General features: G+C 37.9%; 1 protein-coding gene across 1 annotated transcript in view; it reads left to right on the top strand.

Annotated features, from left to right (window-relative positions):
• wwox (WW domain containing oxidoreductase) overlaps positions 1–13,470 on the top strand; it is a 322,237-nt gene that overhangs the window by 10,098 nt on the left and 298,669 nt on the right. The window lies entirely within an intron of this gene.

Below are 13,470 nucleotides of genomic sequence, written 5' to 3'. Positions count from 1 at the left end.
AGAAAGAAAGAAAAAAAAAACACACATTAATGATATGTTAAGGCTCCTTTTTCCTGGATATTTATGTAGAGGTCAGATGTGTCCCTCATTTGTTTTGGAATCAGACTGAAAAGTGCTTACCCACGCTGTCCCGTCTCGCAGCATCGGCACTGCTCTAATCTCGTGACCTGCCTTTTGTGCCGTATTCTGGAGAATTCTCCGTGTCCGGCTAGGAAATAGAGTGCAGAAAGGTTGCGCTGGGGACGAATAACAAGGCTTAGGGCATGGAAATCTTTTATTTCGTGGTTGGTGAAGAAATCTCCTGCCTGGTGTGCGTTCGGAGCTGAATTTTAGCGGCTGTGTGATTGTGCTGGTATGTCTTTATGCTGCTGTGGTGTTGGTGGATTAGGTGTCTGGCTCTCTGCGCTGGCACAGGGATTAGGTGGAAAAGTGACTCCGACTGAAGATAATGCCTGAAGGCTGAGGCTTTGTGGGGGAGCGCTAGATTGAGGTTGATTTGTTCAGCATAACTGCCATTAAATCGATTGCAACCCCCCACCTCTCAGCCCCCCCACTCATATTTACACCCATCTCTTTGTCTATGAATGAAGATGTCCTCATACAAATGCATAGATGGATTTTAAGAACAGAGCAGTAGATCATTACAGCATTTGTGTTTTTTTTTTGTTTTAATATGCTTTTAGTAGTATTGTGGAACATTTGAATGTCTTCCCACTCCTTTTTTTTCTCCTCAGCCGGAGACCAAGTCCGTTTTAAACATGCTCACATTCAGGCAGAGCCTGTTATTGTAGGCGAACAGCCGAGGAAATGGAATCTGATGTTTTTAATGTGCATTTCATGTTCTTTTTGATGAATCTGTTTATTGGCTATGTAATGAATACGAGGTATGGTTGGTTAGTCAAATTATTGAACTTTATTGACCTTGGATAAAATTCTGGGAGCACAGCAAAACTGATGTAACATGCAAGAAAATTACAACTGGGGATAAAAGGTTCGATAATGATTACAAGCTCCGTGCAGCCGAATAGCTAAGAGTGAGGGCCGGACTGCAGATACTGTATGTGTTTTAGTGTTTAAGACCCAAGAGCTCTATGAGCTTTAAAGAGGAGACGAGGACTGTCTGGGTCGTATGTGAACTCAAGTGGTTTATGAATCAATTTCACCTAGAAGAGAAGTTTTCCAGCTATCTTTCTCTCTCTCTCTCTCTCTCTCTCTCTCTCTTTCTCTTTCTCTTTCTCTCTCTTTTTTGCATGCATGCTCTCCTTATTTCTTTGTTCTTCAGTCTCTTTCTGAATGTCATTAGGTACGCTCTTTAAAATAAAGGTGCTGCAAAAAATATTTAAGCAATGCCATAGAGGAACATTTTAAAAGAGACATGAGTTTAAAAAAAATAGTACATTCACTTCTTCAAATGTTTAAGAGGTTCTCCATACTCCATACAAATATTGTTCTTCCATTTTAGCGCATTGATTTAATTGATTTCATTGATTTCACAGAAAGTATATCAAGTGTTCTTTAAAGGCTCAGTAGTTTGTTGCTATCAAACTTAATTTTGTCAGTAAAAGCTTTATGCTCTTTTGCAGGTTTTTATTCCTAATTTTTTAAATCTTCTTACTTCCTCATATATGACATGGATGAAAGTTCTCTTCTTACTTTATTATAGATGTTATATATATATATATACAGTGAGTCCAAGAAGTATTTGATCCCTTGCTGATTTTCTTCGTTGGCCCACTAATAAAGACATGATCATTCTATACTTTTAATGGTAGATGTATTCTTACATGGAGAGACAGAATATTAAAAAGAAAATCCAGAAAATAAATCTAAGGAATATATATTAATTGATTTGTATTTCATGGAGTGAAATAAGTATTTGATCCCTTAGTATTCATTAGCAGTTCTGGCTTTTACAGACCAGTTAGACACTCCCAATCAACTTGTTACCTGACCTGAAGCCACCTGTTCTCACTAATCACTTGTGTGAAAAACACCTGTCCACAGAATCAGACAGATCACACAGATTTCAAGTCTCCAACATGGGTAAAACCAAAGAGCTGTCACAGGACCTCAGAGTCAGAATTGTTGACCTTCACAAAGCTGGAATGGGCTACAAAAAGATTAGTAAGGTGTTGGATGTGAAAGTAACAACTATTGGTGCAATTATCAGAAAGTTTAAAGAGTATAACATGACAATCAACAGACCTCGGCCCGGTGCTCCAAAGAAGATTTCGCCTCGTGGGGTGGCAATGATGCTGAGAACGGTCAGAAATCGTCCTGCAACCACTCGGCAGGAGTTAGCAAATGACCTGAAGGCAGCTGGGACCACAGTTTGCAAGGAAACAATTGGCAACACTTTGCGCAACAATGGATTCACCCCCTGCTGAAGAGAGCACATGTGGAGGCACGCCTCAAGTATGCCAATGATCATTTGAAAGATGAACCAAGTTATTGGGAGAAGGTTTTGTGGTCAGACGAGACCAAAATTGAACTTTTTGGCCTCAACTCCACCCGCCATGTGTGGAGGAAGAAAAATGCTGCCTATGACCCCAAGAACACTGTGCCCACCGTCAAGCATGGAGGTGGAAGCATAATGTTTTGGGGGTGTTTCTCTGCCAAGGGTACAGGGCTACTTCACCGCATCACTGGGAAGATGGATGGAGCCATGTACCGCACAATCCTGAGGGACAACCTCCTCCCCTCTGCCAGGGATCTGAAAATGGGCCGTGGTTGGGTCTTCCAACATGATAACGACCCTAAACATACAGCAAAGGCAACGATTGGCTCAAGAAAAATCACATTAAGGTCATGGAGTGGCCCAGCCAGTCGCCAGACCTCAATCCGATCGAAAATCTATGGAGGGAGCTGAAGGTCAGAGTTGCCAAGCGACAGCCCACCAACCTTCATGATTTAGAGAGGATCTGCAAAGAAGAGTGGGCCAAAATTCCCCCTGGTGTGTGTGCTAAACTTGTGGTTAACTACAACAAACGTCTCACCGCTGTGCTTGCAAACAAAGAAAAAAAAAATATATATATTTTTTTTTTTTTCTCATTTGAACCAGAAGGGGAATGATCACATTTCTCTACCGTAAAGAGCTGAGGTAGACTTTTCTGGACATCGCTCCCTGTATGACCTGAACAGTCTTTTAATTTATTTTATAACATGCTTGTTTCTGCATCACACTGTACAACAGTACAGCTGTGTTTGTTTTTATTTCTGTTTCTTCACCCTTAAACATATTCATCAAAGAAAAAAAAATTATATAGTTTTCAGTTTGTTTGTTTAGAAAAGTAATAAAAAATGTATTTCACTAATGTGGTAAAATCTTAAAACTAACCACAAACACAGAGTAATAATAATAAACTGTATGCTACGTAAAGTTACATAAGTCGATAAATTAAAACATCGGAAATTGTATTATTATTATTATTATTATTATTATTATTATTATTATTATTATTATTATTATTATTATTATTTTAAGATATGTTTTAAGAGAACAAACTAAAAAAAATAAATCAAACATAAAACAATAAAACATGAACAAAATAATTTTTTAGCAAATCCTAATTTAGAGTTACTCTGTTAGTCTTTTACAACAAAACGTGATAGGAACAATTAAAATCAGCAGTGTGACCTGTGCAAATGCATGAATACTTTAGGGTCAGTAGAGCTAAAAGCAAAAAAAAAAACTAACAAAAAAAAAAAAACACTTTTTGTAGCAGTGAAAATTCTTACAGTTTTCTTACAGTTCATTCGTATTTGCAGGAAACCTCTAGTTCTGAAATAGTCCTGGGTCTCTTTTATGAATGTATGGTTTGTTAAGGAAGATTGCTTCAAACATTTGTGTGTAATGTTTAGGTCACAGCATGGTAAGGCTTTCAGTATGTCTCTTTAGTTTGTTCTTGGGCCATAAAGATCAATTTTGGATCATAATCCTGTTGCAGGTTCTATTACTTTTTTTTCACTGTCAGTTTTTTAACACGTTGATCCATTAGTCTCTGCATCCGTGCAGTTTTGCCAATATCACTGGTGCCAACAAAACACCAAAACATAGTGATCCACCCCTCATAGGTTTTACAATTGGCAATGTGTTATTTTATTGAAATGCAGTTTCTTTTTTTCTTTCTTTACACATATCTTTGCCTTAAGTTCATCATTCCAAATTACTGGACAGCTCATTGATTCCACTGATTCCATTGATTTCACTGTAAGTATATCAAATGTTCTTAAAGGCCCAGTAGTTTGTTTCCACCAAACTGAACTTTGACACGCTTTATGTTCTTTGGCAGGTTTTTATTCTAATTTCTTGTTATTTGTGTTTTCTTACTTGCTTATATCTGACATGGATAAAAGTTCTCTTTTTACTTTATTATTATTGTTATTTTTTTCATTGGAAACAGTAGGTGAATGATCACATTTCTCTGCTGTGAAGAGCTGATGTAGACTTTTTTTTTCACTGAACTGTGGAATTGTTGTTAATGGTTCCTATGTTTAAACATAAGAATAGTCCTCTCTTTTGCAGTTTTTTGGTCTCCTAGATGTCATGTTGACCTCCACAGTTCCCCTTAAAACGTAATTGCTGGGTGTTAGCACAAGGTTTGAAGCTCCAAAGAAAACTGGAAACTTGTAAACTTAATTTGGCTACGAAGTCCTATTTAAGATATTTGTCTACAGTATATTTGGCTTTGTAGTGCTCATAATGTGCAATGTGATCTACATTACCTCTAACCAGTCAGAGTGTTTTATTGTTTGGTGCGAAAGTTCGGATTGAGCGTTTCTTTTGGTTAGTCAAATATCTTATTATTGTAGTCAAATGAATGCAGATGAAACTTTCCACCATATTGTTAATTCACTAATGCATTTTAACACAAGAGAATAAGTAGTAATATAACAGTATTGCTAGTATTTTGGTCTGGATGGACTGTAATGGACTGGTGTGAGAGGCTGCTGCTGTGTGGACAGGGTGACCGGTGCAAGTGGAGGGCACGATGAAAAATTGCGGTGGGAGTTGGCCGTGGCCACTAGGGGTCAAAGCTGGAGTCTGGGAGGTGGCTCAGAAGGGGTTGCTGGGGGCAGCTGGGGGCAAGAGAAGCTGGGCGGTGGGGGTAATAGAACAGCGTGAGCTGCTCAGGTGGAACTTCTCACCCTACACTCCGGTAATTACAAACCATACATTTCACTTTGGGCTGTGACAACGCCACCCCGATCTCAAATGAAAGCGGGGCATTATTAATGGTGTGAATTAGGGCTTCTTGTGGATGTACGGGAGCACCAGACTCCCCATTTTAACCCCAAAATATATATATCGAACACCTGCTGCTCCAAAAACTTTATCTCCTCACACTTCATCATTTTATACAGTGATTACATCAGTGGTCCTGGTAGTTTTAGTGAGCCGACTGGGGAGGAGCGAGAAAATTGGGCCGCTTTGACTTATTAAACCGTGCTCTATACTGCTGATTTATTAAGAAGATGTTATAAATAAATGGGTTATAAATAAACATGGGTAATTTGTGTAGATTTGTGTAGGCTGTTCTAAAACGGGTGTACAGAAAGCAGCGTGTTCTGTGTTCTGTGTGTGTTGGCCAAGGGTAATGTGAAGCAGTGGGCCAGTGGTGCCAAACAGACCATGAAATCACAAAATCAGAGTCTTTAAGTGGAGCTAACTCCCCTGCATTTCATGCTACGTATCTTCCAACACCACACGGCCATACAGGATTTTATTTATTTAAAAAAATATAAATAAATACAACATAATAATAAATCCATGTATTTATAATGTAGTTTTTGGACAAAGGGTCCATAATACATTTATTTTCATTTAATAAGACTACTTGAAAAAGTATGAATTTTAGAGATTTTGTCACACTATTATATTAATCAAGAAAACATGTGCAGAAAAATGTAACTTACATATCAGTCATGTTTTTTTTTTATCATTGTTCCATTTAAACAGATCATTAATCAATTAATTAGCTCTTACCAATCTGAATTAAATCCTGAATATGTGTTCACACTTAACATGTGTACTCTTAAACTTTTGCAGTGCATTCAACAATAAAATACTTGTTTGATTTGTATAGTAAAAGAGGTTGAACAAAGAATGTTCTAATCCCACATGCTGATTCATTGTATTATGGCAAATAGTTACCTCTCTGGTAGCACATTTAAACAATTTAAAGAATTAATAAATAGAGTTATAGGGTTGGTTAAATTTTTTCTGTACTAATATTAGCATGTTTCTCCCTATATATACGTTTTTAAAACATTATTCTGCTCTATCATAAGAGGGGTACACTGAAGTCATTTACAGCCTTGGTTGACAAAGTTTGCCTTTATTGTTCATTATGTGGAGTAGCTGATGTGTAGTTGCTCTGTCAGGCAACTAGCTAGTTAATGATAATATTATTGATCATGTGTTTTGCTCTTGGTTTTATTAAAGCCCCACTAGGTAGGCTTGAGATTTTGTGCTCGCGGGCTCCCCCTACAGTCACAGAGTGTAATAAATGTTTCAGGCGGATTAGTTTCTCTTTCTCGTTTTCTGGCTTTCACAGACATATTTGGTCTCTTTCCAGCTTCTGCCAGAGTGTCTGTATGTTAGTTTGTAAAGAATGAACCAGTAGTCCTTGTAGAACTTTTAGAACTAAAGGTCGGAAAGCAGGTCGCAGTTCTCGCGAGCATTGGTCGCGGCCGCCTCGGAAAACTTACATAGTCTGGTTTGAGCTCAGAGGAGCTCCGGCACAGACACAAGAGCACCGCTATTCCTCCTATTACACCTCAATACAGCGCTGCAGTGAGTTTTAAGCTGTAATTTCACTTCTTTAAAAAGATCAAAAATCAAGGAAATCCTACCAAATGGGGCTTTAAGAGATAATCTGTACCAAGTTTTTTGCATTTTTGTGTATGTTTGATGTTCGCATAATATGACAAACTGGATCTAAATAGTTTAGTTTCAAATAATAGTATCAAAGGTTAGTATAGTTAGACGTGATGGAATCTATAGTATTTGTGCTTTCATGGCTAGCTATCTTATCAGATTTATTTTTTGGTCTGGACTGAGCCCAAACGTTATTTAAAACATTATGTATTTATATCTAGTGCATGCTGACTTACTGGCAGCAGCTCAGGGCTTAAACTGGAATGTAGTAGCTCCGGTTCCTCTCAGCAGCAAACAGAGCGAAGCATTGTTGAAGCATTACACTTACTGGACAAACTGGTTATCCAGTGGAAATGCTGCTTTGCCCTTTTTTTTGTAAACTCAATGAAGGCAGTCTGAGATGCTTTTTTCTGAAAAAGGGGGTGAGGCTACCGGATGAGTGGGTGTGTCCTACTCTACCTCTGGTCTCTGCTATGACCACATGATATACATGGTAGACAATTTATGTTTCATTTCTATAAAAAAGAAGGGAGTGGAATCACAGCATCCATGTTTTCTACAGTTATTGTTTAAAATTGTATAGAAGAAATATGTAAAATATTCCAAATGTAAGCGATTAAATATTATGTTGCGTTATGAATAAGGCTCACCCGCACTCTAGGTTAAGAGTCGTTCATGAAAAAGACCAAGAAAAAGCCACACCCTTGTTCTGATCAGTAGGGGTGTGCCATATCGTATCGTACACGATAATAATATCGTCAAAATGTTTAAATAACGTGAACGATATTATACCTTAAAAATATTGTGCCATATTACCCACCCAATTTCCCATTATATATCTACTAGAGACAGATTTTATCTGTGCAGTATCATTTATGGATATATGGAGATATTTGGAGTGCATTATAATTAGGATGATGACATTCTGGATCATTGACTTCTGTTACAAATCTGATAAAATACTTGTATTTTTTAATATCTCACTTGTGCAGGGTGTGCAGTATTATATTGTATGTAATAATATATTTTTTTTCTTGCAGTGTATAGTGTATTTTTTAAAAAGTGTTTTGTCATATCGCCAAGAGTACCGTTATCGCAAAAATACCATGAAATATCGTGATATTATTTTAGGGCCATATCGCCCACCCCTAATGATCAGCCAAAGCAGTCATCAGTTTTCTTTTGTTGCATTTGGCCTAGTCTCATTCTGTCTTTCCAAAAGCAAAGCTACCAGCAGAGACCAGGTTATGGTCTGGAACAGAACTCTGTGGAGCAATAAACCCCCAATCTGACCCATGGGTCCATCTGTAAAACATCTCACTCCTTCACCATTTCCATCCCAAAATCCACACTACTTTCTCTTCATACCAAGCAGCACAAGCATATAGCTCTGAATATCCTGTGCTTGTTATTGCCTGCTTAGCGCTCTGCCCATTGTTTATATAGTCTTTACTGGTTGGCATACATGTCACCCATTTGTGTACACAGAAGCTGGGTGATGACCCATAACTGACCTTGTGTTTCGTGTGAGCAGGGCTGAGCGGCTGACAGAAAAACAACACATTGCTGCTGTTTATCCTCATCTACAGCTTACCCTGCTCTGCATGCTCTTCTGTAAGACCGGAACATGTGCTCACACTCACTCACACACACACACCACGTTTCTGTAAGCCCAACAACTGGAGTCGTTATATCCAAATTAATGTCAGGCCCTCTCTATTTTCCATAAATAACACCCAGCAGGTCGCTGCTGTTGTTAAACATGCTCTAATTTGTTCCCCATTATGAAAAACATCAGTGTCGATTAACTCATGTTTCAAGCCCGACAGCCACCGTGCTTTTCCAAGGTGACAGTGAGAACAAGGCTGCTGATCAACAACATTATTTTCTCTCGCTTTTATTTTTTTATTTTTCAACATATCATGGCTGTCACACAAAAACATCACATCTCTATTTTTGCCTTTTTTTTCGTTATTTTTTTTGTGAATCTGGAAAGTAGTTGATGAATAAAAATATATAAATGCTTTAAAATGACTTAAATAAAATTAAATAAAAATTTGTCTCGTATTGATTTCCATTCCGAAATGAAGTTGCCATCTATTAGGCACTTGTTGAATATAGAATTGGAAAAATCCTTATCTGGGCAGTCCGTGTTTATTCATTCAGTAAAACACTAATATTAGAATAAACACAAACAACATGTATTCAAATAGGTAGTTTAAATAGTTTTACTTAAAGTTATTATTTGAGAGCTGGTTGAATGAATCAGTACTTAATATGATATTAAATCATGTGGGCTGGCGATTTAGAATCCACCTTTATTTATCAACCAACTCACAAGATATCACCCACTTTATGATGAGTATCTTTTATTGGATTTCTTTATGTTTATGCAACTGCGCGATGTGTAATGTGGTTCTATATTTTTTTTATGCAAGCAGAAAACACAGTACTGTATACTCTGGTATTTTTAAAATGTGGATTTATTTTGCAATAAGGACAGTATTTCAAGTTTACCCTTAAAACAGTAAAAAAAAAAAAATCACTCTTAAGACCATTCATTCGACTGTGTGCTCTCCTGCTGCATTTGTGTGGTGTTGGTTTTATCGGAAAAGCGAGTTTCACACCAGGAAGCACAACTTGAACACCCTCTGAAGTGGAATCCTCAAGTCGGGCACACTTTCGAAATTTCCGATGCAGCACAAACTGACCTAGTTCTGGCATAATGCTTTCCAACATCCCTGAGCATGTAAACAACTGTAAAATATGAATTCAAAATTAAAATGTTTATGCTTTTCGTACAGTTAATTTTAATAGTAACATTATTTTAGGCATCTACAAACAACATACATTTTATTAATCATTAAAATAGTGGAAAGTAAAACATCTATTTATTAATTTTCTACACAAAGCACACGAAAGCGACCAAGTCGGAAAAATGCCTTTTATCTTGGAGAAACTCGCCACCCGTCAACCATGTAAATGCAGCATAAGATATTATGATTTATCCTTTAAACGTAATTTGAGTAATTTGAGCCTCAGTTATCTGAAACATGTTGTTGCTGTTGTGTTTAGCTAGTTAAGCTAGCTAAACCTAGTGTAAGAGTCCAAGTATAGCCCTATCCTGACGGGATTAGTTTCTCAGGGGGTCCTGAGGGTAGTTTTCTCTTTTATGGGGGGTCCTCTGTGATTTAATTCCTGTGCGGAACGACGATATATGTGTTTTTCTCAGACGTCCTCTAAGAAAATTACAGGCAAAAGTTCCTACTGGTAATTTTAATCCTGTCTGGATGCAAATGGAGTTTCATCACCTTGTATTTAATAAAATGAGCTATTTGTCCACTGCCACACACCATAATTACACTTTGGGCATGCGTTTCTACGAAGATCTGCGTAAAACCAACAGTGAATGCCCAAACCTATATATATTTAAAATACAAATACTTCTCACGTGTGCACCATATGCCTCTGATTTAAGATCAGTTGAGTGGGTATTTACTAAAAGGTAAAGCCTTCCGCTTTCTCTGTTATTTTTTTTTATTTTTTTATTTTTTTATTTGGGTGTCTTTTTCCTGGGATGCCAGTTCATTGTACTGATGCACAGTGCTCCTTCCATTACTCCTAATAAGGTGTCATATAATTTAATTCCATGCTTCACTTGTCAGAGAGGAGCTCTTATCCGCCTCCAATTTTGAGTTTTAATGGATATTACTCTTTAGCACTCGCCTCACAATTAGGGCCCCTAGTTTGCCTTTTAATGAAAATCAGATTAAAACTTAATCTAATTAAAGTTCATTTTAATCCACACTATCGTGCAAACTGTCTGTCGCCTGGAATCTGGCTGCCTCACTGTCAGACTCATTTAGTTTGCATGGAAGTGTGAGGTCAGGCTATCAATCAAGGGTTTTTAGTGTATGTGTATGCGAGTGTGGGAACAAATTGCCCCACTTATGGAGTGTGCTATCGCATGCAAAAAACCCTTCCTATTTATAAGCGGCATGTGACTGTCTGTTTGCGCTAGTGGATCCATTTTACAGTGTCTTTTTTTTTTATGTAGAGAGAGAATAATTGAGTAATGGTTCTGTGTTTGAGACGTGTTGGCCTGTCAGCTCTTTTCTGGGCCATGACAGCGTAATATGTTTTACAAGCGGCATGGCCAGGGGTTATTTCTCCGTCTTGGGGAGCAGAGCGAGCAGCCAGCGTACATCTGCTGTACAGGGCACAGCCATGCAGCGCTGCAGCTGGAGCACACACTGCTGGACCTACTTCATGAAGAACATACCAGTACTGTTGGTCTGATGTACAGACAAGCCAAATGACCAAATGAAGTACAGAGACGAGACCCTTACAGGTTTTAATGATGTGCAGTCAAAAAAAATGATTCATTTTATTATCGTATGATCAACAATAACTTTATTTACAAGCTTCGTTTTGCATGAGAAAGTGTAGAACTAACTATTTTTCAATAAACAATTAGAAATGGTGTAAAAAACACTACAACCACAACAAGGAGTCCAAGTAAATGTACAAGTTCTCTATCAAAAAAGTAACTTGCGTAGAAGTTCTTTAAGTTCTTTAGTGTTCTTTAAACGCCACACTTAAGTAGAAATACTAAAGTATTGCAAGCAGTTTATTCTAAAATTCTTACTTCTCAAGTATTGAAAGCAAATGTATAGTGCTGTGTTGTGCATTTATCATAGAAAGCAGTGGAACGTTGCAGAGTGGAACACAGAACGGAATCAGGGAGGTCTTCTTAAAGGATCAGCTTGATTCCTTATTAACACCAGCTTATTAAACCTGGTGATTGTGCACAGTGCATCTACCGCTCTGGCTTTAATGATAATGTGGGTTGGAAATTATTGGTAACAGTTTTATAATTGTAACGAGTAACGATGCAGCACATAAAAAATGTATCAGAGTAAAAGTATTAAACACATTGAAAATGTGTAATAAAGTAAAGTGGAAGTAGGAGAAAATAATAATACTCCAGTAAAGTACAGATACAGCATTTTAGTACTTAAGTACAGTAGTAAAGTAGTTTGTTACTATAAATTTCTGCTGCTTCTTTCTACTACTAGAAAAGGGTATTTTTGGAGAAACAGCAGTGTTGACTTTTTGTCACTAATAAACAAATGTTTAATCAGTTTAAGATTTGTAATTAAATGCTTTCAATGTGTATTTGTGCTTTAGTTTATTAACTTTAGTTATTCAATACTAGTATGATACTATGATAATGCAAAAAAATAAAATCACCCCTTTCCTTATGAACGCCAAGCCAACTAGCCATAAACCACCGGCTCTCTCTGTTGACATTAATTTACTGTATTTGCTAAATCTGGATTTAATTAGCAAATCATGGAACCACAGACATGCCAACGAGAACAAGTATTATGAGATCTTTTGCAGAAAAAGTGCCTGAGTCTGTCTTTTCTGGGTCAGCTGTTGTAGAGGAGAGTTGTCGCAGGAACTGGCAATCCAACACCAATTTTCCAAAAGTCACGAGTTTAGTTCTGGTGCGCTTCAGTTCTGGGTGAAATAAACACCTTTCTCCATTCTAAATGACCTTTTCTTAAACTTAATTATTAATGTCAGGCTTTCAGTTGTTGGCCAGCATCTCCAGGCTGAGGCTTTGGCTCGGCATGTCTATTTTCAGCCCCTCATACCTCTAAATCTGATGCCTGCTCCGCCTCTTAAACTGCTGATGCCAGCTTTGGAGAAACTTTAAACACACTTTGTGTAATCAAAGGGACAATGCAAAACGGCAGGTCAGCAAAAACACAACCCAAACAATACCCTAAGTCCACCCTAAATATAACTTTTTTTTTTTTTTTTTTTGGTCCTTTATTTATTTATTTATTTACATTTTTTTGGGGAGGGGGTGGGTGTAGCTGAACTTTTTAATGTTCTCTCTCTTTCCCGCACATAATTAGTTCGGTAATTTTGCTAAAGTGTTTCAACCTTTTGGGTCTGAATGACCCATTTAGACTCGTGATTTTGGAAATGAATTTCTGCGCGTATCTCTTGCGCATGGGCCGGATTTATCTCTGGAGTGATAGTAGGCTGCAGGATGATGAGGCCAGTGCATATCACAGCCTCTGTGATGGTGGAGAATCCTTATCTTTACTGCTTTGAAGTGTGCGTGTCATCGGTTTGGGCAAGGGAAGTTTGTCTGCACTAACCACGCAGTCCTGCTGCCTCTTGTTTCCTTATTACAGAATGTTGGATACATCAGAAGAGAAATCTGTATTCTGTGAACACACAATGGCATCGTCGCTACATCGTGTAGCTACCTTTTTTCCCTATGGAGGGGGAACCTCCTGAAAGTGCCCATGGTACCATTTCTAACTTTATCTGTGCCGGCGCCGGCGAGAGCTTCCGCTACATTAATTCAATCATTTTCATCACTGCAGAGGGAGTTGATTAAGCAGCTGAAAGAGAAGCCCATGGCTGTGTGCGATGGAGAAAAGCTGGGACTGAATTGGAGATATGGCTTTTAGTTCGTCTCCCCCTCTCTTCTCCTCCACTCCATTCAGTCCCAAATAGAGAGAGAGAGAGAGAGAGAGAGCATCGATAATGTGAAAGAGCATTGA

The sequence above is a fragment of the Astyanax mexicanus genome, chromosome 2, assembly GCF_023375975.1.
Source record: "Astyanax mexicanus isolate ESR-SI-001 chromosome 2, AstMex3_surface, whole genome shotgun sequence".
Classification (NCBI taxonomy): Eukaryota; Metazoa; Chordata; class Actinopteri; order Characiformes; family Acestrorhamphidae; genus Astyanax; species Astyanax mexicanus.
Note: the sequence above shows the minus strand (reverse complement) of the source record. Positions and strands in the feature narration are given on the sequence as shown.